The 26,777-nt window shown below is 38.9% G+C and overlaps 1 protein-coding gene and 1 pseudogene across 9 annotated transcripts in view; one reads left to right on the top strand and one right to left on the bottom strand.

The window, feature by feature from the left end:
* Nucleotides 1-25,316, bottom strand: part of LOC127456684 (nuclear receptor coactivator 1-like) — a 104,085-nt gene extending 78,769 nt beyond the window's left edge. For 3 of the 9 annotated variants that reach the window (XM_051725158.1, XM_051725154.1, XM_051725157.1), the window contains exons 1-3: nucleotides 24,796-25,315; nucleotides 4,304-4,475; nucleotides 964-1,135 (exon numbers count right to left, since the gene is read on the bottom strand). The gene's annotated coding sequence lies outside the window, so the exon portion shown is untranslated. Of the gene's footprint in view, nucleotides 1-963; nucleotides 1,136-4,303; nucleotides 4,476-24,795 lie in introns of all 9 variants that reach the window. The other 6 variants (XM_051725159.1, XM_051725156.1, XM_051725155.1 and 3 more) reach the window with 4 other exon arrangements.
* On the top strand, nucleotides 7,455-23,183 carry LOC127409970 (uncharacterized; annotated as a pseudogene).
* Nucleotides 25,317-26,777: the final 1,461 nt, after the last annotated feature.

The following is a 26,777-nucleotide window of genomic DNA, read 5'->3' as shown; positions in this document are numbered from 1 at the left end:
AGCACAAGGCCAAGTTGACCCTCCAGTGGTTACAGCAGAAAAAGGTGAAGGTTCTGGAGTGGCCATCACAGTCTCCTGACCTTTATATCATCAAGCCACTCTGGGGAGATCTCAAACGTGCGATTCATGCAAGACGACCAAAGACTTTGCATGACCTAGAGGCATTTTGCCAAGACGACTGGGCAGCTATACCACCTGCAAGAATTTGGGGCCTCATAGACAACTATTACAAAAGACTGCACGCTGTCATTGATGCTAAAGGGGACAATACACAGTATTAAGAACTAAGGGTATGAAGACTTTTGAACAGGACTTTTTGCCATGTTTTGTTTTATGATTGTGCCATTCTGTTACAACCTACAGTTGAATATGAATCCCATAAGAAATAAAAGAAATGTATTTTGCCTGCTCACTCATGTTTTCTTAAAAAATGGTACATATATTACCAATTCTCCAAGGGCATGCAAACTTTTGAGCACAACTGTGCTATTTAAATATAACAATTTATAATTATTGATCATTATTGAATCATTGTTTTTGAGAGGATTTCTCAGTGGATATTTATATATGTGATTAATTATTCGGCATACCATGTAATTAATTCAATTAAAAAACTTAATTGACTGACAGCCCTAATAAAAACATGCAGCTTTCAAATATATATTCTTAGTTTTGAGCCAAGAGGTCACTGTATGACTTTTCAAACTTCTACTGGTCTCAAGGCTTGTCGTCATCTGAATTCGCAGGTTAGAGTTCACCAAACTTGAACTGTATGCGCAGCAGAATTATGCACTGGACGACAGTATTAAATACACTGAGTTTACTGAATATTAATTTTGCTACAAAAACCTGCTGTTTCAGTTGTTGTCAGATCTGGTTATTTCAATTCAACCTCAAGCTTCTGTGTTATGGGCAGTTAAACAGTCTAGACCAGATACAGTTAGCCTGTTCTGGCTGACTTACTTGATCTAAGGCTCCAGAGGGATGCTCATTGAGGGGAAAACTATGGCTGTGGTCCACTGGGTTTATGAGATGGGCGAGATCTCAAGAAGAGGGGGCTACGGCGCCACACCCTCCCTGTCATGCAGAACCATCCCACCGGGGGAGGCAGTGGAATATGGACACACAATGTAACCTGTGGATAAAGCAAATTATTGAGTTAGATTTCTCAATAATGCTCACTGGAACAGCTATAAGAACCAAGCCAGTATAATATAAGAAACAATTGCCAACAGGCATTAGTTACATCACAGCCTTGAATCATGATTTGCTACTTTCAAATCAGTTGCAAATGGTTTTAGGAGGAGGGACATTCTAATCTTGAGAGCATTTGATTGGACAAAAATCTAGTGTATTTCTGGTCTGTTTAAGTGTTTAAGAGTACACCAGCATTTAGATGTCCTCAAAGCAAACAAACATGGACTAAAAGCCACAAAACTCAGATTTCAAGGGTTCTTTAAGGTGCACTCAGTAACTTTTGTATTTGTGTCATCTTGGATTTACACTGACACTTAGCGGCTTGGATGCAGCATCATTTAAAATCAATAGTTTTCAGTTTCAGATGCCATTGTAGAAATGTAATATTCACAGTCAGCCATGATTACTTTAATCAATGAGTGAAAGTGTCAAATGACGGTTACTGAAATTAAGTGAGTAGTATTCGGCTGGTCATGTGATTCTAACATGGCAGCCCCCATGTGCGGACCCTCGCCATGTAGAATAAAACAGCTTTTATAAGGTTACTGATATGACTGAAGTCTTCATTTTAATGTGAGTGGTCATGATTTCCCACATATATTGCACAATTACAATTCATGCCTTTAGGAGTTAAAAGTTTTTTAATATGGAAAAAATTACTGAGTGCACCTTTAAAGTTTTAGCTGTCATAAATGTCTACTTGGCATTTAGCAAGTAAAGTGTGAAGTGCCTAAAGTAAACAGAAATGTTATGTAACATCAAGCATACATGCAAGTCATGCTAACATTATTCAACACATTGAAAGTGTAGATATATGTTTTTATCTAGCAAAATCAGTTTTACATTGCCATAGCAACAGTAAGGTCTGTTACACTAGCACAAAACATCTAGCAACTGTATAAGCCACACATTTTAGGGCTACCACACTGTTTAAAAAAAAAAAAAATTCTGTTAAATTTACAGATTTTGCTGTGGCCAGAAATTTACAGTACAAAATACAGTGACCATGTTTCAGGCTTTATGGGATGTAATTTTAGTGTCTATATATTTTACGGTTCCCTACCGTTTATATTATTAAATGATATAAACTTTATATACTAACCTTCTGGATCTATAAAAATCTGCTTTTCACTCACCCAAACACAAAACACCATCAGGGTAACACATGTGACACTAAATAAAATGCAATAAACATTAACTAAACTACATAAAATATAACATAGGACACCCCAATTTACATAACTGATATTAATGTTATAAAAGTTTTGTTTGCACCAAAACAGTAACAATTTAGTAATATATGATAATTATCCACCCTGTTTTTGGCACTCCAACTGAAATGCTCGGTTTTGGCCCAAGCGCCTCCTTAAAACTTCAACGTAAATGCCCACTGCTATGACTGGCTAATATCATGCAGCCCCTCAAATTCAGCAAACTCAAATAGAAGAGAATGAACATGCCCCTCAACATTATATAAAAAAAAACAAAAAAAAAAAAACAGGGTTTACATATAACGCACATCCAACACACTGCATCCAAATATATTAAACTGTTCATCTCGAGCACAACTGTTATCACTCAGCATCATAAACTATCAAACAGTTATGACATTTGAAATATTCATGAATGAAACGATTTACAAAAGTTTTTGATAGGGTCCAAGTGTTTTTAACTGCCCCATCCTTCAATAATTGTTCCTTTGCAAAGCTTGAATTGTATTATGTCTGGTTCACAAGCAATCCACGCCGACATGAGCCAAAACAAAAATGCACACAAATAGTCCAGAGCAGTGAAACTAGACGCACATACATACAATATCATCATGCACTGAGGCGCACACCGCTGGAAACACATCAAAACGGTCAAAGACGTCCATCTTAGTACATGATTACATACACTGATGAGCCAAAACTTTATGACCACTCACAGGTGAAGCAAATAATGTTGATAATCTCCTAACAAGTCCACATAGAATTGTTTTTCAGAGTTGTAACTTGACACTGTATCTTTTAAAAGCGGTGAGATACATGGCAGCGGTCAAAGAGTCTGTGTAGTTTATGTTTATATGCAAAATAATTCAAAATAGTCCAGATGGGTCCCCTTAGGTGTTATGTTAGGAATAGTTAGCCACACAAGGCTTCCTCTCTCGAACTGCGTGCCAGTGGGTGGGGCCAAGGGTGCGATGACGCATGTACTGGGATGTGTAAATACAAATGAGCAATGTTTCGTGACATCATGAACAGACAGATTTCAAAATGAGACGTTTCAGCAAGATGGCAACTATAAATGCTCTTTATAGACTGGGGAGGAAGTTTTGAGTCTAAAATTTACAGTATGTTTTTATAGTACAGTTACCTATTTTATGTCTAAATATCAAGGACAATTTTATTCTCCATTTCATGACCCCTTTAAAAATAAGGAAACAGAACTATTCCCATAAAATAAAATAAAATGTGATGGGTCACAGACTGACTTCAGGGAACACTAGATTATTTTTTTTCACAGTAATTTTAACATTAGTTTACTGTAAAAGCACATGTATTGTCTTGTTGAAAATAATATGTGGCCTACATTTTTAACGTTAATTTTACAGTAAAACCTTTACAACAATATTTTACAATATTTTACTGTAAAATTACATGTACTGTCTTGAAAAATATTGTAAAATTTTACCGTAATATGTTAAGGTAACTACCCATTAACCAATCAATGTTTGTTTTTTTACTGTAGCATTTTTATATTCTTTTAGCATTACAATTATGGAAATGTTTTACTTTTCAGTGTATATTTTCAATTGCACTGTACCCGCATCAATATACTGCGGCACATCAGCAATAACAGTAGTTGTGACTTAAATATACAGTACAGAGTACAGGACATAAATGGTTAGGAAGTGGGTAAACATTTCCTGCCCATGCAAAGACAGCAGACGAGTCCTACTATGGCTTTCATCTTTATTACAACATCTACAGCAATGGTAGTGAATGTCATAAAAACACAGCATCTAAACCAGCTGGTTCCGTTGATACAGTCAGTGATTTCAACTTCAAGCTTCAGAATAATAGGCCAACTAAATTGGTCTAGACAGTTGATCTGGCTGACTTACTTGATCTATGGCTCCAGAGGGATATTCATTGAGAGGAACACTATGGCTGTGGTCCACTGAGTTTATGGGATGGGACCTGGAGGACAGAAAGAGGGTTACAGGACCATACCCTCCCTGTCATGCAGAACCATCCCACAGGGGGAGGCAGGAGTTAACGGACACTCAATGCAACCTGTGAATCAATCAAGAGAGGAAAATTACAACAACAGGATAAATTGCCTGGGGTGGGGGGAGCAATCAATCACAAAAAATGACATCAAAATGGCAAGTGAAGCATCTTGAAACAGCTCAGTCGAAGACCTAAGATGTTGTGAACTGCTTTGACTGCCTACATCTGAGTGACTGCCCAGCCCTATCCCTACTTTTAAGAACTGGCATTCTTACCGGTTTTTGAAGGGTGCACGTGTGTGAACAAACCGGAAAATATATGTCATAAGGAGACCAACATCAAGTCAACACAGCTGAAAGAATTCAACATTTCTGGGAGTACAGTGGGAAAAGTACATACGCCATAAACCAAGGGTCTTCAACAGCGGGTGGTACCACAGGGGGTCTGCAAATTATTGTTTGATCCATCAATGGCAGTTGCAATTATCACTCACATGCAAGCGATAGCTAGAGATAAGTGTATGAATTTTAATCCGTCGACATGTTGAAATTCCTCGCACCTGCATGCCAAAACTTCCTCTTTCTTTTTAAAGGGGATCGCACACCGAACGCATCTGGCGAACGACATGGCACATTCTAAAATTCGAAACAATTGTTTTCTATGAATGTATGCACACCACTCGCCGTCGACACCTACAACTCCAGAGGCTGCTCAAATTTCTGCCATGCCACAGAGCACAACTTGTATACTTTCCATTAAATTCAACCCAAATCATTATCAATGGACATATATTATTTACTCTATCCTTGTTCATTCTTTAAGAAGGGAAAAACCTTGCTAACTTTTGTGTGTACTGTCTGCCACGTGAACCTCATCGACGTGCCCTGTGTTTGATACCTGTGCCGTGTCCTAGACACGACGTGGCACTTCTCGTCTGGTGTGTGACCGCCTTAATCTTTGCTCATATTCGCGCATCCTGTTATATTTAGTTATGAACTGATTGGAAGACTAAACGCTATTAAAGTGTGACGAAACTGAGCTAGTCAGCAGAAGCGCGCAGCGCAGACAAACCATTCACGTGCCCATGTTCATCACGAGCCGCACAAAGCATGACACACATCAGGTTCAGAAGCGCTGCAGTAAAGGGTTGCATGAGTAAATGTGTCTGCTTTGCGTTGTTCGCGCGGTTGAGCAGATGACAGCCTACAGTTTATTTTATTATCAGTTGCGTTTTGCTTTCAGAACAATAGCCTACTTGCCTGGTGTAAATAAATAGTTACCGCTGAAATTATCAAGCTGCATACACGGTACTTAACGTTACACACACACAAGACAGTGACTCTCAAAACAACATAATTAAAGATGCCCTCAGTCATTGTTTTCCTCATTGCAAAGTTTTACTACTAATGAAATGTAATTTTAAAATATATGCATAAAATTGATCACTCACTCACTCACTGGGTAGCTCAGCGAGTATTTACGCTAACTACCACCCCTGGAGTCGCAAGTTCGAATCCAGGGTGTGCTGAGTGACTCCAGCCAGGTCTGCTAAGCAACCAAATTGGTCTGGTTGCTAGGGAGGGTAGAGTCACATGGGGTAACATCCTCGTGGTCGTGATTAGTGGTTCTCGCTCTCAATGGGGCACGTGATAAGTTGTGTGTGGATTGCAGAGATTAGCATGAGCCTCCACATGCTATGAGTCTCTGTGGTGTCATGCACAGTGAGCCACGTGACAAGATGCACAGGCTGACTATCTCAAAAGCAGAGGCAACTGAGACTTGTCCTCCGCCACCCGGATTGAGGTGAGTAACAACGTTGTCGTTGTGTGAGTAACAATGTAAAGTTGCAGACCCCTGCTGTACATTATTTAATGATTATTTCAAAAGCTTTGCATTATAAACATCATAAAGTATGTACACACAATAATATAGTAGCCTATCATACACGTTTTTATAGGCATAAAACGCAACACTCGACTTTATACAATACATAACAGGGGTCCCGGCTCCATCTCTCTACCCACCAAGGGGTCCTTGGTCTGAAAATTGTTGAAGACCCCTGCTATAAACTATACCCATTTATACACACCAATGTAAAATATCGACTGTCCCTCACTTTCGATTATATAGTGCATTCAGAAAGTATTCAGACCCCCCCTTTTTTATTTTTTACATTTTGTTATGTTGCAGCCTTATGCTAAAATGCTTTTAATTATTTTTTATCAATCTACACTCCATAACCCATAATGTCAAATCTAAAACCAGATTTTTGATAACTAGAAAAAAATGAAATATCACATTGACATAAGTAATCAGACCCTTTGCTATGACACTTGAAATTTAGCTCAGGTACATTCCATTTCTTTGGATCATCTTTGAGATGTTTCTGCACTTTGATTGGAAAACACCTGTGGAAAATTCAATTGACTGGACATCATTTGGAAAGGCACACACCAGTCTATACAAGGTCTCACAGCTGAAAATTCATATCAGAGCAAAAACCAAGCCATGAGGTCAAAGGAACTGCCTCCAGAGCTCAGAGGCGGGATTGTGTAGAGGCACAGATCTGGGGAAGGCTACAAAAAATTTCAGCTGCATTGAAGGTTCCCAAGAGCACAGTGGCCTCCAAATTTGGAACAACCAGGACTCTTCTTAGTGCTGGCCACCCGGCCAAACTAAGCAATCAGCGGGAGAAGGTTTTTGTTAAGAGAGGTGACCAAGAAACCGATGGTCACTCTGGTTGAGCTCCAGAGATCATGTGTGGAGATGGGAGAATCTTGCAGAAGGACAACCATCACTGCAACACTCCACTGATCTGGGATTTAAGGTAGAGTGGCCAGACGGAAGCCTCTCCTCAGTGCAAGACACATGAAAGCCTGCTTGGAATTTGCAAAAAAGCACCTAAAGGACTCTCAGACTATGAGAAACAAGATTCTCTGGTCTCTTGGCCTCAAATCCAAGCATCATGTCTGGAGGAAACAAGGCACCACTCATCACCTGCGCAATACCATCCCAATGGTGAAGCATGGTGGTGGTAGCATCATGGTGGTGGACAACAACTTGGCTCTCAACACTCAAAAGACCAAGGAGCTCATTGTGGACCACCGGAGGACAAGGAGAGGCCGCGTACACAACCCCATCTACATCAACGGGGCCAAAGTAGAGCGCGTGTCCAGCTTTAAGTTCCTGGGTGTTCACATTTCTGAAGATATTTCCTGAGCCCTCAACACATCCACTCTCATCAAGAAAGCACATCAGCACATTTACTTCCTTAGGAGACTAAGGAAAGTGCACCTCTCTGCTCAGATCCTGGCAAACCTTTACCATTGCACCACTGAAAGCATCCTAACAAACTGCATCACAGTGTGGTATGGTAACTGCTCTGTCTCGGATCAGAAAGCCCTCCAGCGAGTGGTGAAAACCACCAAACACATCACTGGAGCACAACTCCCCGCAATCAAGGACATTAATCATAAACGCTGCTTACGAAGGGTGAGAAGTATCATCAGCGACACCACTCATCCCAACCACAAACTGTTTCCTCCTCTTCCATCTGGAAAATGCTACAGTAGTCTCCGCTGTCGAACCAGCAGACTCAGAAACAGCTTTTTCCATTCAGCTGTTAGTCTGCTGAACACAGAACTCAAAAACAATATGTAACCCTTTAAAAAATCCTATCATACCAGTTGCACATTACTTTCAATGGTTTACTTCATACTGTACTTCTCCTGTTATACTTGAATCAATGCACCTGTCTCTTTAACATGCTATTTGCACTGTATATTATCTTTCACTGTAACAGTCATTTGCCATTTCTACCTCATTCAGTACCAAAGCACCTTCTGTATATACTATTACTTATTTGCACTGACTGGTCTACCATCTGAATCTTAAACATGCACTTTAACAAAGTTTATAATACATTTTGTACATTTCAAGGTTAAATGCATCGATCTAGTGCACTTTGAGAGCAAAATTAAGTGGCTAGATCTATGAAGAATTTTGTGCTCTTGTAAACAGTTTTGTGCTCTAGTAGTATTTTAATCAAAGACATTGGTTGTACAGATATGAATGGTGATGACACGGCAAAAAAGTCACACCCACAAAGCATGGTAAATGAATTTAACGCAGTTCACAAATGGTCAAAACACAAAATCGACTAGAGCAGGGGTCGGCAACCTATGGCACACGTGCCAGCATTGGCACGCAGAGGGGTAATCACTGGCACACCAGTAACGGCGAGAGAGTAGACTATTTTATTTAAATAAATTCCGCACCTGCATTCCAATCAACATCTTGATGTAATCCTTCCTCATGATCACGCAGCGTGTTTTCATGAGCTGAATGGGAGGCTAAACAAAAAGATAAAATGTGACGAGACTGCAGTATACCCAACAGACTCGTGCAGAGCATGCAAGCCACTCACGCATCACGAGCCGGCAGCGCTTCATTTTCGGTTAATCACACGAGTCGACGTGCCCGTTTTGCTTCGGTCAGACTGCGTGGATGACAGCCTACATTCTGTGTTTCGTTTTTGCTTTCAGAACAACACGTGAAGGAAAACACCACTACTAATCCTTGAGGTTTCCAACCCAGCATACAGGTACACCCTCCTTAAACCATGGTCACATTCAAAATTACATTAAATGATTAAAAGAGAAAACATAAACCCACATTGTGGGGTTAAAAAATCTGAGTCTATTCAAAATATAAATTAAACCTGGAAATAAAGTTTTAGGATTTTGCAGATACGATTCACCGAAAATGGCTAAATAGTTGATCAGCTTGTCATGAGCGAATGTCTTGCATGCGCAGCGCAAGTCTCGTGACACTTTAATAGTGTTTAGGCTCCCATTCAGCTGATGAAAACACACTGCGTGATCATGAGGAAGGATTACATCAAGATGTAGATTGGAATGCAATTGCGAAAAACTTCATATAAATAAAATAGCCTGCTCCTCTCTTGCTGTTGCTTGCATTCTAGTGATTACCCCTCTGCATGATTTTGAAAAATGTATGACATAAGATAAGAAATATTGAAGTATAACTTAATATAAGAAATGAACAGCTAGCCGTCTGGTGCAATCAAAACAACCTGGAGCTGAACATGCTTAAAACAGTTGAGATGATAGTGGACTTCAGGAGGAAGACCCCAACATTAACCCCACTCACCATTCTGAACAGCTCTGTGGCAGCAGTGCAGTCACTCAGGTTCCTGGGCAAATCTCACAGGACCTGAAGTGGGAGACCCACATACACTCAATATTGAAAAAGGCCCAGCAGAGGCTGTACTTCCTTCGCCAGTTGAGAAAGTTCAACCTGCCACAGGTGCTGCTGATACAGTTCTACTCAGCAGTCATTGAGTCTGTCCTCAGCACTTCCATAACTGTCTGGTTTGGTTCAGCTACCAAGTCAGACATCAGAAGACTTCAAAGGTTAGTTCGGACTGCTGAGATGATTATTGGCGCTCCCCTAGCCACCCTGCTACAACTGTACACATCCACAGTAACAAAAAGGGCTGGTAAAATCACTCTTGATCCCATTCACCCAGCACACTTCCTTTTTGAACTGTTGCCCTCTGGTCGGCACTAGCACTGAGCACCAGAATAGCCAGACACAGGAACAGTTTTTTTTCCTTCAGGCCATCCACCTCATGAACAGTTAAAATTGCCCCCAAATACTTTCCTTTGGTCAATACAACCATGTGCAATATTGAATGCATCCATTCCTACTTATATATACATTTCATTTATATTCTTTAACATATCCTACACAGCAAAATATCCAGTGTTGTTTAGAGTTTGGTATTCATTTACCAGATTTAAAAAGTGTTGATTCTGGTGTTGATTTGAATGACATCAACACTTGCAGTGTAAATCAGTGGTTGGAGTCAGTGTAATTACAATGAGTTGACATAATGACACTAGTGATGAGCAGATCCAAATTCTGATCCTTGCAAATTATTTCCTCTTTGATTAATGGTGGACAACCACGAGGAGAAGGCAGTGTTCAAATAGACATAATAATTTTTTAACCACTTAATTCTATCAATTTTCATATTTCATTTACATTTCTCAACATTGCTAATAATATTTGTAAGTTTCTCAACATAGCCAGAGTGCTAACATTATCTCTTAACAGTAAGGGTAATAAAATGATTTTACATAGTTAATTTTTTATCAGTTTTCACATTTGACTTGGGATTTGCTATATTTTAGAATTTGGGGTGAGAAAATAAGACCTTAATTTCTGAGATTAATGTAAACTGTTTAATAATGCATCATCCATTTTCCCCCACTTCCTGTGGCTCAAGTTATATGCGTTGGCAAATTATGGCCATGAAATGCATTTTATGTCTCATATTTTAGTACAGTCATGCATTATGTTCTCACAAATAATCTCTGACAGTTTAAGTGTGAGTGAACAGCACTCAGTAACGCGCGAATCCTTGTTTAAAATTAAATATGCACATCACGTGCGGGATGGTCCGAGGATTTTACATGAAGCGCATCGTGGTTAACTCTTCTCCAAACTAAGGCAGTGCAGAGAAAATATCAGCTAACCCAGAAAGAAACAGCTGTGAAGAAGTGCTTTGCTGAACTTCTATTTGTATATTGTGTTGTAATTATGTGTATATTAGATATGTAAATTGTGTTGTGTAATCTGATGTTATTATAAATTGGTATATGTCTCATCACTGACATGACTGCTATGTTGCTCGGAACTGCACTCAAGACTTTCACCACTGTTGCACTTGTGTATATGGTTGTGTGACAATAAAGTGATTTGATTTGATTGATTTGATTATATTTCCTGGCCAGGTATGATATTACCTGTTCAAGTTCGCTTATATACAAATGTGCCTGACATGCACGTGCTATGGTTCGCACCAAACTGACGTGAAAGTAAATATGAATTAACTTGCTCCTATTTCACTTTAAAGTAACATTTGTGAGGTGACAAACAGCTTGGTAATTATGGGATCATACAAGGTTAATGACATGCAGTGACAGATGAAAATATGAGCTGCTCATATCAGATCTAACCCTAACTTTACGGCTGTTTCTATAGAGCTTCTAACAGCAGCTACAATGACATTGTAAAGACTGCGATTACTTTGCCGACTGGCTCTCTTATTTGGTATGCGGGACTTTCTTTAACATTAACTGAAGTTATAATTAGCATTTTTCTTCACCAACAGCTTTCATCATGCTGGTGAAAGTTCAATATCAAGGTGTGAAGAAATCTATAAAATTGCTCATCGATTTTACATTCCAAGATTTTCTCAATGAAGGTAGGTTAAGTAGCTTGTGCGACTGCTTAGAAATGTGCTTATTAAAGACAGTCATGTAGCAACTATGCATAGTCATAAGCTGGCATCAGAAGTCCACAGGACTTGTCTCCAAGTTTCAAAACTATGCTATTTGTACTTGGTGAGCCATTAAGTTTTGACTTAAATATGAAAAAATAAATAAAAATGTCTATGTTTATGCCATTGATAAAATTACTTTTCAGTTAAAATGGGGGGGGGGCCTGGGTAGCTCAGCGAGTAAAGACGCTGACTCAGCAGGGCGTGCTGAGTGACTCCAGCCAGGTCTCCTAAGCAACCAAATTCGCCCGGTTGCTAGGGAGGGTAGAGTCACATGGGGTAACCTCCTCGCGGTCACAATAATGTGGTTCTTGCTCTCGGTGGGGCGCTTGGTGAGTTGTGCGAGGATGCCGCGGAGAATTGCGTGAAGTCTCCACACGCGCTATGTCTCCATGGTAACGCCATGTGATAAGATGCGTGGACTGACGGTCTCAGATGCGGAGGCAACTGAGATTTGTCCTCCGCCACCGGGATTGAGGTGAGTCACTACACCACGAGGACTTAGAGCACATTGGGGTTTGGGCATTCCAAATTGGGGAGAAAAGGGGAGAAAAAAAACGAAATTCGGGTTTGCAAGAACTGCAGCTTGCCTGAGGGTAAATATATAATAACACTTCAGACATTCTTTCAAGGGCTCCAGTGTAACAATATCCTGGGGACAAAAAGAAATGCGTTTGGGACAGACATACAAACACAATGTTACACTGGTTGGGAATCCTTAGTTTTACTATTATTATTATTGTTGTTTTACTTTAATTTGTGATGGAAAATTCTTGCCTTGAGCAGCAAAGAACACTCAGACAAAACCATTTAGGACGGTAGTGTAAAAGGTTTATCTGTAGCCCTGTTTGAATGAATGCCTTTACAGAAAACATGAAAATTATGTTTTGTTTTTCTCTCTCAGTTTTCACCCGCAACATCCACAACCCCCAGCACAAGCACTGATACTCTTTCACTCTCTTCAACTGACCAAGAAGAGACAGAGAGAACAGTGCAGAATCAATTAGCAAGGGCCAGCAGCAGAAAAACCACATATGCTGAAAAGGCAAAACGGTATGCCAATGGTATATGTTTTTCCTCATGGTTAATTTGTCCATGTAATAATTCACTTTCATAATTTTACTAGTCTTACGTAGTCACCTGTATTGTGATCATGTTTAATCAGATTGTCCAAGATGCCTGGAAAAACAATCAGGTGGTGAGGAAGTGCTTGAAGAATACTAAACAACAAAAACTTTTAAGCACAGCACCAGACGGCAGCTTGTTATTATTGTTGTCAGTCATATGACAGAGATACATGGTTAAGATTTCAGTGCACAGATGCAAGAAATACAGACAGCTGCCCATACAGGCTTAACAAGGTTTTTAAGTTTAACAACATGAATTAACCTCACTGGATTTTTATACATTATATAGGAGGATGCACACCCGCAAGCAGCGGGAGACTTACGCCTTGGGCATTGTTTCTCTTTTTCCTGCCCTGAGAGACCCGTTTTCAACAAAGGTCTATGTAAGAATCGTATGTCTTAATGTACTTGTGTAACACAATCTTAGACATGTGTATGATATTTTTAGTACCAATTTTCAGGTTTAGAGGTTTGTGTTGTAGTTGATTTTCATTTTTGTGGTGTGAAGCAATAGCAGATTATCTATTTAATGTAACTTGACTGTTCAGATCTTACAAAAATGTTTTCTCGTCTTTCAGACAGTAACATTTCTATGATCCGGAAAAGGTAATGGGGTTCATCTCCTGGCACCTTAAAACTTTGTCAAGGAAGAACCCAAAACGTGTTCGCTTGGAGATATCTGAAAGTGGAGGACCAAGTCGCCGAAGGATAGATGACAGGCAACAACTTGAAGGAGATGCATGCAGGGAGGCAATTTCCTTCCTTGTCCACACACCTGATGAAGCTGAAGTTATGCAAAAGATGAAGGAATCTTTTAAGCATAGACAAGAACTGGTACACAACCCTGAAAGATCAGCTGACATCCTTAAGATCTTTCCAAGATTTTTGCATGTGAAAGGATTGGTAAATATAACACTCCTTCTCAAAGATTAACATTTTAGTGTGTGTTTTAGACATGCTGGCTTTTTGTGATTTTTAAATATTTATTACAAGGCCACTCTGGACATAATTACTACTTAGCCTCACTCATAGATTTATCACTCTCGCTCACACGTGCCTCTCAGGCATAGTCACAGTAATTATCAGACCATTTACCTGAACTCTCTGTCACAAACAATATCCAACCTCATTCACACATTCATGATTTCTTAGTCTATCAAACTTCTCACATGCACAAACTATCCATTTTGGAGGTAAATTATGAATAAATCCTGAGTAGCCTCTCATATATCTTGAAATATGCTTCATCATTAGGTAAATCAGGATTTTGCTCTGCTGTTTAATGCCAAAACATCCAACAAGTTGCTTGAGAGGTGGGAGACAGCATTCAAGCTCAAGGTAATCAATGAACCAAGTCTCTTACTTCAACAGCATAAATTCAGTGTCTTCTCATTGCAGCAGGGGGACAAGGATCTGAAAACGGTTGGCATGATTTGTGAGGATGACATAGTTGCAGATTTGCTCTGGTTTCTTGTGTTTTTGTGAGCACTAAAAATATATATTTTTTTTTATCCTAAAACCCCCCTCCCCCTAACACAACCACTCATTCATATTGGGGACAGTGACATGTCATCTGTCCTCCTACTGTTGCATCTCCTGCCACCTTCTTCAGGGAGGAAGACTGAGATCAGTCCAACAGAGGCTGTTGATAGACTTGTGCATTTCCATAAGGTAAAACTAACAATACTGTTGCTTAGTCTTTGTGAATTTTTATATTATTATTATTATTATGGTTGGAGATACTTAAAGGAATAGTTCACCCAAAAATGAAAATGTGCTCATAATCTACTCACCCTCAGGCCATCCAAGATGTACAGGTGCATCTCAATAAATTAGAATGTCATGGAAAACTTCATTTATTTCAGTAATTCAACTCAAATTGTGAAACTCGTGTATTAAATAAATTCAATGCACACAGACTGAAGTAGTTTAAGTCTTTGGTTCTTTTAATTGTGATGATTTTGGCTCACATTTAACAAAAACCCACCAATTCACTATCTCAAAAAATTAGAATACATCATAAGACCAATAAAAAAACATTTTTAGTGAATTGTTGGCCTTCTGGAAAGTATGTTCATTTACTGTATATGTACTCAATACTTGGTAGGGGCTCCTTTTGCTTTAATTACTAACTCAATTTGGCTTGGCATGGAGGTGATCAGTTTGTGGCACTGCTGAGGTGGTATGGAAGCCCAGGTTTCTTTGACAGTGGCCTTCAGCTCATCTGCATTTTTTGGTCTCTTGTTTCTCATTTTCCTCTTGACAATACCCCATAGATTCTCTATGGGGTTCAGGTCTGGGGAGTTTGCTGGCCAGTCAAGCACACCAACACCATGGTCATTTAACCAACTTTTGGTGCTTTTGGCAGTGTGGGCAGGTGCCAAATCCCGCTGGAAAATGAAATCAGCATCTTTAAAAAGCTGGTCAGCAGAAGGAAGCATGAAGTGCTCCAAAATTTCTTGGTAAACGGGTGCAGTGACTTTGGTTTTCAAAAAACACAATGGACCAACACCAGCATATGACATTGCACCCCAAATCATCACAGACTGTGGAAACTTAACACTGGACTTCAAGCAACTTGGGCTATGAGCTTCTCCACCCTTCCTCCAGACTCTAGGACCTTGGTTTCCAAATGAAATACAAAACTTGCTCTCATCTGAAAAGAGGACTTAGGACCACTGGGCAACAGTCCAGTTCTTCTTCTCCTAAGCCCAGGTAAGATGCCTCTGACGTTGTCTGTGGTTCAGGAGTGGATTAACAAGAGGAATACGACAACTGTAGCCAAATTCCTTGACACGTCTGTGTGTGGTGGCTCTTGATGCCTTGACCCCAGCCTCAGTCCATTCCTTGTGAAGTTCACCCAAATTCTTGAATCGATTTTGCTTGACAATCCTCATAAGGCTGCGGTTCTCTCGGTTGTTGTTCATCTTTTTCTTCCACACTTTTTCCTTCCACTCAACTTTCTGTTAACATGCTTGGATACAGCACTCTGTGAACAGCCAGCTTCTTTGCCAATGGATGTTTGTGGCTTACCCTCCTTGTGAAGGGTGTCAATTATTGTCTTCTGGACAACTGTCAGATCAGCAGTCTTCCCCATGATTGTGTAGCCTAGTGAACCAAACTGAGAGACCATTTTGAAGGCTCAGGAAACCTTTGCAGGTGTTTTGAGTTGATTAGCTGATTGGCATGTCACCATATTCTAATTTTTTGAGATAGTGAATTGGTGGGTTTTTGTTAAATGTGAGCTAAAATCATCACAATTAAAAGAACCAAAGACTTAAACTACTTCAGTCTGTGTGCATTGAATTTATTTAATACACGAGTTTCACAATTTGAGTTGAATTACTGAAATAAATGAAGTTTTCCATTACATTCTAATTTATTGAGATGCACCTGTATATGACTTTCTTTCTTGATCAGAACACAAAGATTTTACAAGGAAATCCGAGCTCTGTAGGTCAATAGAATGCAAGTGAACGGGTGCCATCACTTCGAGAGTCCAAAAGGTACATTTAGGCAGCGTCACAGTAATCCACACGACTCCAGTCGATCAAGTAATGTCTTCTGAAGTGAACTGATATGTTTGTGTGAAAATCGTATCGCTAATTTGAGTGTTTTTAACTTTAAATCCGGTTAGCTGTGTGTAGCTGTTTGAATTGACCTAACTCTCGCATGACATTCATTCCTCTGTAGTAAACATAGCAGAACATCTGAACTCTCACATTAATGTCTGACGAGTCCAGTGCTGGCACTAAGCGATTTTTGTTTTAAGTTAATAAAGTTTAAGTAGTGATTTGTTTTTCACACAAACGTATCAATTCACTTCAGATTATTTATTTTTTTTATTAAGTGTGGATTACTGTGACACTGTCTAAATGTACCTTTTGGACTCTCAGAGTGATGGCACACGTTCACTTGCATTCTATTGACCTACAGAGTTCGGATTTCCTTGAAAAATTCTTCGTTTGTGTTCTGATGAAGAAAATAAGTCACATATATCTTGGATGGCCTGAGAGTGTATCAGCAAATATTCTTTTTTTGGGTGAAATATTCCTTTAATGAAGTTGTGCTGTCACAGTAATACACAAAGAATGATACAAACTGGATTTATTTTGAATATATTGAATTTAGATGTGTTTCTTATTTATGCCTATAGCACATTTTTCATCAACAAAATCTGTGAATAAGTTCAGTACCAGGGTTCATGCATTCATCATTTCACATCATAATTGGTTTCCTTTTTTTTTTTTTTTTTACTACACCAGTACTGAAAGCCATCTCAGTTGGAGGGAGTGCCACCAGCCATACCTACTGGGATTAGGAAGGATCAAGGGCAGGAATTGATTAATTCTACGTGGTTGTGGACAAGCACCTCATCCATTGCACAGGAACCAGTTCCTTGAGTGCTATAGATGAACTCTTCAAAGATCACTGTGTTCAACCTGTCGTATGAGGAAGCCCTTGTCAACATCTTTACCTTTCTGCAGACTACAATCTACAAAATCGATGTCAGTCTTGACAGTGAGTCTCCCAGAGTAAAGGAATTGTGTGCAAAGCTTTTAAACTAGGTTAAATGTTAAAGTGTTTATGTTGTCAAAGTTTGCATACAAATAGCCACTCTGTGATATTTCATTTGAGAGTCACACACAGTTTATATCCTTCGTTAAAGTTTAAGTTATGTGCACAAGGTGGCTGTAGTAGACAGTTTTGCATATATTCTGGTTTTTGAAAACATTTGAACATTATTCATGTTGCTGATGCCAGTCCAGCTTTTAATTCACCATCTGGTGAACAGCCAGCTCAAAATGTTGATATTAATCAGTCAGGTTCTTTGTTTGTTGGAGAAAGTGATCCCAAAGTTGCCTCCATTGAATCTGTTGAGAAAAATGTCTCCCTTTCCAGGAGAGAGAAGGCAGATATATGTACCTCCATTGTGGCCAAATTAGAGTGCAGTGGAGTGGCCAATAACTTGGTCAGTTGTTTCAGCGCTTCAGGAACTCACCACGGAACTGCATAACCAAACTCACCAAGATATAATGTCTGTCATTCCTCTTAATAACCCTGCCAGATCAGCAGTCGAAGATAGTTTAGGAAATTTTGAGAATCCCTTTTCCTTGTTTAATACAGAGACTAAAATAACTAAATATTTCATGGAAAAATGGGGTGTAGCTGAGCCAGTAGAAATTATGCTTGGCATGAGATACGACATTAGGAGAAACAAAAAAACAGGTTGTGACGCACTCAATCCTTGGGTTCACAGAATTGTTTAGTGGCCATTATGTCTGTCGTCTATGTTTGACTGTAAAGGCAGATATCCAGTTTGTTTACAATGAGGATGATTTTAGGGTTATTTTGCGTGATTGTACAATTTATGAACAGCATTGCAGTGAGTTGGAATCTGACCCTCAACTCAAGTCAACATATGGCCTTAAAAGAAACTCAACACTCAATAGTCTGCAGTATTTTCATGTGTGCCACAACTACTCTCTAGATGTGATGCATGACACCCTGGAAGGAGTTGTGCAATTTGAAATGAAACTACCATTTGAATATCTTTCAGATAAGTTTGTAACTTTGTAAGTTTGTAAAACAGTGTGAATTGCTCTCCAGCATATATTCATATGATTATGGTTATTTAGAGAGACAAAATCATCCTACAAAGGTGAATTTGGAGCACAGTGGAAAGAGCATAGGGCTCAACTCTATCCAGGCACTCTGTCTTATCAAAAACATTCCATTACTGTTTGGTGATATTGTACCCCTTGGAGATAAGAATTGGCATTTGCTCCTGCCATTACTTCAAATTCTAAATCTGGTGTTTTCCTCTTGTATCTCTGAAGGCATGACTGTCCTCCTAAAGTATTTAATAATTGAGCACCATGAATTATTTAAAGAATTGTATCCACACAAGAACCTGCTGCCCAAACATCATTTTATGATACATATCCAGCCTGCATTTGCAAAATTGGTTCGTTAGTGCACATGTGGTGCATGAGGTTCAAGGAAAAGCATAAAGTGTTTAAGGATACACTCAAGAATTTCAAAAAACCTCACCAAATCTCTGGCAAAAAGTAATCAGATGTCAATAGGCTATCTTTGGGAAACAACAGCATTGAGACAGGTTGAATGTGGCCAATGAAAACATTATGTTGGGATGATATTGACAATGGTGAAAAGTTGGCAGGAATGTTACAGAATTCCATACAGACAAGCATGCATTCCATGAACTGGGTTAAAATAGATGGGACAGAATATAGACAAGACCTGATTATATGCAATGAAATTGAGAATGAAATTCCTGTTTTCAGTCAGATTCATAAATTACTTTACATTAACAACTGTGTATTTTATTGTGGACAAACTTTTCACAGAACATTTCTCACAGCATCATCACGCATTTAAAGTACAGAGATACTGTGAGTTGGGTAAACTTGTCAAAGCCAATATTTTCAAATTCTACAGGCCTTTTGATCTACAGAGTCCATATGGGTCAGATGATGGTGAATATATTGTACCTTGATTTATGTTTTAACTGTTACATCTAAGATGTATCATTTTTGAAAATAAAAGTTCAAACTGATACAGCATGTTTGCGGTTCTTTAATTGATGAGTGCACACATTTTTTAATGTATTTTTAGTCATAGATTACATTTAATTACCTCAATCTGGGTATGTATGAACACTATATTAGTGCTGAAAACAACTCCCTTTGTGTTAAGCTATTGACACATATAGTGTAATTTCAACACTTAGTGTAAATGGAGCCTGTGAGGAATAAAATAAAATGCACTAGGTGTTAACGGTGAACACTTACAGTGCTTTTTTAACACCATGCAAGTGTAAAAAAACTAACACTACATTAAGTGTAAATTTAACTATTTAGTGTGGACCTATATAAACACTGAATAAATGTTTTGCGAGTGTGAATTTAACACTTTAAAATTTGTGTACCTCTTCTTCAATACATTACATCACCTGCACATAACTGTATATAAAATATTATAACAACATTATTGCGATATTGTATATTTCTCTTTTTTTTTTTTTTTTATCTGTTTGCACAGCCATTGACCAGGAAAATAAAAAATGGCACTCCATGTCAAAAAGGTTGCCGACCCCTGGTGTAGTTGATGATTCATAGCGAAATAAAGTTTAATAGCAAATGTTAATATAATTTAGGGAATTTTAAACAGGTGGATCTTGTTAAAAACTGCGCTGGCATACGGCGCCATTCCATTGGAACATGAGCATCTACCTGAATGTCAAATTTACAAGACTAATAAACACAGCCAACAGAGAATTAAATTAAACCGTCATATTTCCAACATGCACTCATCCAAGGCTCTTAGACTTGATTAATGTAAAGTAATGTTACGTCTTTGGAAATTTGCAGGATTTTCTTTGTGAGTTTGTGAGTTTGTCTCCGTTTCTTAGTGCTTAAACTTCACATCAAGCATTTATGTAACACATCTCAATAGAGCATGAATGGCTGTTTTAAAAAATGTATTAATTCAAGCAATACACTGCAAAAGCAAGTTACTTTACCTTGAGTGCAATTTCAGAAAATCCCGCAAGATGGCGCCAGTTATCGGTGGATCTGATATTACAAAAAACGATATCCGATAAAAGAAATATGCTTGAATATCAGAAAAAAATATATTGGAAAATCCGATTATCGGTCTAATTCATATATACAATTTCTCAAGTTATTAAATTGCAATTATTATTATTTATTTTTTTAAATCCTAATTTCATGATCTAAAATCAATGACCTTCTGGGACTAAAAGCTAATCCTCAGCAGCACAAACTTCTTCTTAAGAAGTAAACTGCTGACAAATTTCAATGTGAAAGAGTGGAAAGGGGTGTCAAAAATTGCCAGGTTAACAGCAGAAAGTGTATAAGGTGTTCTTTGTGAAGAAACTGATGTTTCACTCACACTTAGCTTGTTACAAAATCATGTACTTCTGAACTTTAGAGGTGAGAGACTGTCCCTCCCACCTCTGCTATCTGTAAACACAACTCCCGAGGCAAGGGAAGCTGTTAGCAGATGCTGTTGCGTTGCCCCATGCATAAACCTCCATGCAAATCTTGTGCGGTTCCCGTGTGCTTTGAAAAATATCCCTGAGTTGTTGCTAAGCCCAAGCATGATCTGATAAGAAATGGGACACTGAGCCCTGGGTCCCCCTCTCTCGATTCCTGCTGCACAGGGAGGGTGTCTGTTTAGCTGGCTTGCTTTCCTGTCCCTCTCGCTCGTTCATTTGCTGGTTCGCTCTGGCGTGCTCTCCCTACCCCCACACATTCTCACAGGCTGCTGCACAAGCTTTTTTTCTAGAGAGATGTAGGTCAGCTCTCTGACGACTGGGGAGGCACAGCTGAGCGCCCCTCTCCATGCTGCGGCAGAGAGACGCTCGCACCGACAGGCAGGGAGAGCACTGCAAGAGCGTTGCATGGTATCGTTGACTTTTGATCACACAGTAATCAGGATTTGACTACTGATTTAGTTGTAAAGAAATATAAACAAAACATTAAAGACTGTCACTTTTATAAGACAGTACAGCAACCTAAGGCTTATGAAATTACTGAGTAGAAGTATCATAAACAGGTCGATGCATATGTCTAAAATTCACACAGAAAAACATTTAGCAATAAGCTTAATTTCACTATAAATCATTCTTGTAGAAAACAACAACCAAAGATGAAACTAAAAGCCTAAAGGGCGATGCAATCAACTGGTGATTTGTAAACAATAACCAAATAGCCTAAACAATAACTTTTACAACAGACAGTTTACATGACTCCTTTAAAAAAAAAAAAAAGGCCATCAATTTATTTAAATTAATCACACCGGTCTTCTTACTCTCTGAGCACCTCCTTTGGTGATCTATAAAGTCAGGTATACACCAAATTTAGTCAAGCAAAAGCATAAACAGCATGCAATTTGAAAACAAGGAAGCCCACATCTACTCTCTTAACCCTGGCAGGTTCACTTAAGGGCGATATTTATATGAATCTGCTACTGTGCTGGAATGTAGAAAGGTTACAGTTGGCTGTGAATTCTGACAACGCGCACAACATATTAGGGGCCTCCAAAAAGCATTTTAAAGGCCAGTGGAAGGAGATACGGTGACAGAATAATGTAAGAGTCTATTCAATACACCTGCTCAACTTTGGTAAATAATAATAATAATAAACTGTAGACCAGGGTAAAATATTTTCTATTATTAGAAAATAGTCTTAACACTCTTTATTAAGGTTATCCAATTATTTAAAGGGTTACGCCCATTTCACATTGCAAGCTTGAGCAAGACGTGAGCAACGCGTCAGCTTAATTACATCGTAACTACAGCTGCAGACTCGTGAGGGCTTTCACACTGGAAATGTTTTTACAGCGTCACAGCAGCGGCTCTATATAGAAAAATAAAGTGATTTCTATGTAACTATGGTGAGTATTTCTTTTAATAAAGACCATAATTAATAAAATGGTTATCAGGAGTGGGTCAGCAGGTATATATAGATAAATTCAGCCACTGAATGGCAATATGTTTTTGTTTAAACACCAGCAAAAACTTTTAAGTGTTAATAACTTTCCTCAAACCAAAAAGATTGCACTAAATAAATAAATAAAATAATAACTTACCATCTGTACAAACGGCCGAAGCAACTGCATCCCAGGCTTTTTCCTTTGAGGATGAATCATTATAATAGTAGTTTGAGGGTCATAAAGCACTTTGTGCTTCTCCACCTCCACAATCAGTCTTGTGTCATCCATTGCTGTACACGAATGAGGTAAATTTTGAATTTACCGACGTGTCTGTGATGTGCAAGCATTTACAAGTGAAAGCAAACTTGGCTGTGATTGGGTTATGCTGAAGCCTTAATGTTTTATAGTACAGAATAGACTAATAGACAGCTTTTATCTCATATTTTCAGGTTCATAAGTTGTAGTTTACTATAGTTTTAAATGATAAACCGTACTTCTGCTTAAGCTCTATAATTCAAAATTGGTAAATCTCATGGAAATATTTTTTTTTATTTTTTTTCAGACGTGCTCTAATTCATATAAAAGCCCACTTGACTACTAATACATGCTTATTCTGTGCATTATGCACTTTTGGTGTCAAACCACATTCATTTTTTCCATCAACAGTGTGCTGTCACTTTAACTCAGCTTGAGCAGCGCTACAAAATAAGACTCGGAGCCGAAACCCCCGCCGCACTGCAGCACACGCGACGCTATGATGTGAATGCTCTAATCTGTTATTATGGACGATGAAAAAAATGCACTCTGTTCTCGCCTCGCTCATGCTTGCAATGTGAAACGGGCATTAGTTCACCCAAAAATTACAATTCTCTCATCATTTACTCACCCTCATGCCATCTGAGGGTACGTTTACACGACAACGATGTACTAAAAACGTGAAAGTCTTTCTTTTGCATTTTTGAAAAGTTTTGCGTACAGACGACAACGTTGTCAAAACGATCCCCGTTCACATGGATCCGCGAAAACGACTAAAAGCGCTGTATTATGCATGCCAGGCCAGTAGTTGCCGATGTCACTTTGTAAAGAAACACTACGCGCCTGCACACATAAGCATTCTTGCACGCATGCCTATAGATTGAACACGTAATACGTGTGCACATGACGTCATCGTTTTCACAAATTCACGTTTTTGTATGTTTACACGGAGACGATAACGGCATAGTTTTCAAAAACTAGCACTTTGAAACCCGTTTTCAAAAGTTTGCGTTTTTAGGCCCCAAAACGCAGTTGTTGTGTACACGAACAGCCAAAACGCATAAAAAGTTTTCCATTTTTAGTTGAAAACATTGTCGTGTAAACAGCCCCTAAGATGTGTATGACTTTCTTCTTCAGAACAAAAACAGTGGTTTAATTAATATCTTCTGAAGTGATCCAGTTGGTTTTGGGTGAGAACAGACTCCTTTTCACTGTACATCTTGACAGCCATCTCCTTGGCGATCATGATTTCAAGCTCGATTACACTTCCTATAGCACCATCTAGCACTCTGCTCATGAGTCAAGCACTAAGAAGTGTAGTCGAGCTTGAAATCATGATCGTGCCTAGAGACTGCAATAGCAAGATGAAAAGTGAAAAAGGAGTTATATTATGGTCTGTTCTCACCCTAAACCAACTGGATCCCTTCAGAAGACATTGATTAAACCACTGGAGTCTTAAGGATTGCTTCTGTCCTGACTTTATCTCCTTTTTGGAACTTCAAAGGTCTGATCACCATTCACTTGCACTGTATGGAGCTACAGAGCTGAGATATTCTTCTAAAAAATCCCTGTTTGTGTTCTGCAGAAGAAAGTAAGTCATACACATCTGGGATGGCATGAGGGTATGTAAATGATGAGAGAATTTTAATTTTTGGATGAACTATCCCTTTAAAGACCTGCATCCAACTCATAACAACCCCTGTCTCTCAACACCTGTCAACTAATTGAAGGTTACTAAATCAATGCACTTCAATTGCAGACCTGCAGGCTTCCAGTCAAGTCACATGAGTTACACACTGTAAACCTGAGACGTCAGTAATCACCATACTGAATCCCGTTGTTATGACATTTGCTTGCTTTTCAACCAATGCACTAGGAAATATTAGGAACGCAACCACATGCATCCTATCAACAATAAGTGCAGATATGTCATTGAATAAAAGGCAGAGTTGATCATATGTATTGTTGATCACTCAAAAAGCATTCTGTGCAAAAGCCACTTCTGATTCCTATTTGGTAAACTAAATCATGCTTTTGAGAATGTAGCATTCAGTTCTGCATATGGCTGTTCAAATGGCTGGATCAGCCGTGCCACATGATCTCCTCACTTAACATCAACAAATACACAATATGAATGCACTTCAGTTACCTGTTCACTCTGTGTTCCTCTCGCAGATGCTCGCTAAACTTTTGGAAGGCTGGTGGATGGTGTTTGCTGGCTAACGTTGCCAGATAGAGCAATTAGTTATGCATTCAGTCAGATTCAAATATTTCTACAAGCCCAGCGCCCACGGGCGAGCTTGAATGTGAGATTTAAGGCGAACATAGCGTAGTTCATCTTATTCTGACAGAATAATTCCGCTAACGTGGTGCTGTTGTGGCTGTTGAATCTTCCAGTTGAAGGCTAGCTAAGCTAACGAGGTTAACGGGAGCTATTTCAGGAGCTATTTTAATTCCAGGGCGCTGTTTATTTCCGTGAAACTCCGGGTGTTTGTTGTTGTAAATTCACTCAGTTGACGCTAAGGTACTTCTGTATTCCTTTGTGGTGCTGCAGTGACACTGTCATCCGATTCAAATGGTCATTTGTGTGTTTAATTCTCGCGTTGATCTCTCGTCACCGCCATTTTCATCCTCGAGCTACACAAACAAACAGGAGGATCACTCACGTCACGCAGAAGGTGCGCGACTGCGCTGATCGGTATGGCAGAGTCGAGGCGGTCGAGGGGCGACGCATGATTTGGATATCGGCGAGGTTGCGCAAGTTTCTGCTAGATTGAGGGATCGCTGGGTTTGCGTAGTGCATGGACGTACTATAACGGGGTCCATCATGTAGGGTACAGAGCGCGGCCACTCACAGTGGCCCACTAGGGTATCAACATGAATTAATATGCCCTATGTTTTCGTTAAATTTGCAGTCTCGGCCGTTGACTTCTCTGGACTCCTCCTCAGCTGGTCATTCTTTCCCTTTTCCTAAAGATAATCCTTTACTTCTGGCTTACACTATATTTTTATGGAGTTGTCACTTAAAGGGTGAAAAACTGTGTTTTTATTTGGGCTACCCACGTAGTACATTTAAGTGAAAAGTCCATGTTTATGAAAATGAGAGCATCTACACCATATTTTTACTATGGCTGTTTCTTAAACGAATATTCCGGGTTCAATACAAGTAAAGCTCAGTTGACAGCATGTGTGGCATAATGTTGATTACCACAAAAATTAACAAAAATCGGGGTTACAGTGAGGCACTTACAATGGAAGTAAATGGGGCCAGTCTGTAAATGTTGAAATACTCAGTGTTTCTAGAGTAAAGCCACAAGATGCAAACAATATACTTGTTATCATGATTTTGGTGTGATCAAATCGCTTACTAACCTTTTCTGTGTAAAGTTATATACAATTTTACAACTTTGTTGCCATGACGACGACTTTTGTCTTTGTGTCATCTTGGACTTACCATGACACCTAGTGGCTTGGATGTAGCATCATTTTAAATCAATAGTTTTCAGTTTCAGATGCCATTGTAGAAATGTAGTATTCACAGTCAGCCATGATTACTTTAATCGATGAGTGAAAGTGTCAAATAACAGGACGGTTACTGAGATTAAGCTAAAAGTATTCGACTGGTCATGTGATTCTAACATGGCAGCTCCCATGTGCTGACCCTCACCATGTAGAATAAAACAGCTTTATAAAGTTACTGATATGACTGAAGTCTTCATTTTAATGTGAGTGGTTATGATTTCCTACATATATTGCAAAATTACAATTCATGTCTTTAGGAGTTAAACTTTTTTAATGAGGAAAGAATTACTAAGTGCACATTTAAGCAACTTTACAGCAAAAATAATACACACGTTTTAACAGAAAGTATACACTGTTACAGAAAGTAACAGAAAGTATACACTTACAGAAAGTAACAGAAAGTGAGTGATTTTGAAGAGTTACAAGCTTTACATTTCTGTTTTTAAACCCTCAAAAAATTGGCCTCATTCACTTCTATTGTTAGTGCCTCACTGTAACCTCGATTTTTGTTTCTTTTTTTATATATATAAAGGAGGGACGAGTCCAAATTATTAATTATTATTATTATTATTTATTACCAACATTATGCCACAAATGCTATCAATTGAG

The sequence above is a fragment of the Myxocyprinus asiaticus genome, chromosome 19 (genome assembly GCF_019703515.2).
Source record: "Myxocyprinus asiaticus isolate MX2 ecotype Aquarium Trade chromosome 19, UBuf_Myxa_2, whole genome shotgun sequence".
Classification (NCBI taxonomy): Eukaryota; Metazoa; Chordata; class Actinopteri; order Cypriniformes; family Catostomidae; genus Myxocyprinus; species Myxocyprinus asiaticus.
Note: the sequence above shows the minus strand (reverse complement) of the source record. Positions and strands in the feature narration are given on the sequence as shown.